Source organism: Lupinus angustifolius, unplaced genomic scaffold (genome assembly GCF_001865875.1).
Source record: "Lupinus angustifolius cultivar Tanjil unplaced genomic scaffold, LupAngTanjil_v1.0 Scaffold_327, whole genome shotgun sequence".
NCBI classification, from domain to species: domain Eukaryota; kingdom Viridiplantae; phylum Streptophyta; class Magnoliopsida; order Fabales; family Fabaceae; genus Lupinus; species Lupinus angustifolius.
In genome coordinates this window covers 475576-476005 of record NW_017727734.1, presented here as the reverse complement: position 1 = coordinate 476005, position 430 = coordinate 475576, and positions in this window count along the sequence as shown.

Sequence of the window (430 nt, the reverse complement as noted above, 5' to 3'; positions counted from 1 at the left end):
GAATAAAAGTTTCTGAGACGATTTCGGGTCATTTTATCGAGTTTTCGCCCAATTTTTGGATTCCGTAACTTTGAATCAAATTCCGATTTCTCTGTTGGCTTTGAAATGTTATCTCTAGTCAAAATAAACACCAAGTTTGTCCGTAACTCATCTCTAGATATTTTTCACCTCGAAATTCAAGTTTCGACGTTTCGGGCAAATGTCCTAAATCGGGAGAAAATGTTCAGACATAATGTTTATCGGGAAATTACATCATATCATTAAAGTTGGAAGTCATCATTTCATGAGCCACTTACTTGTTACACAAGTAATGCAAAAGCTTCCAAAAGCCCCTAAATCACTCAACAAATCCTCTCACTCCACCACCATTAAACACATCACCTATGCTAGTCTAAATCTACTTACTTTGCATTAAATTTTCTGATTTGAT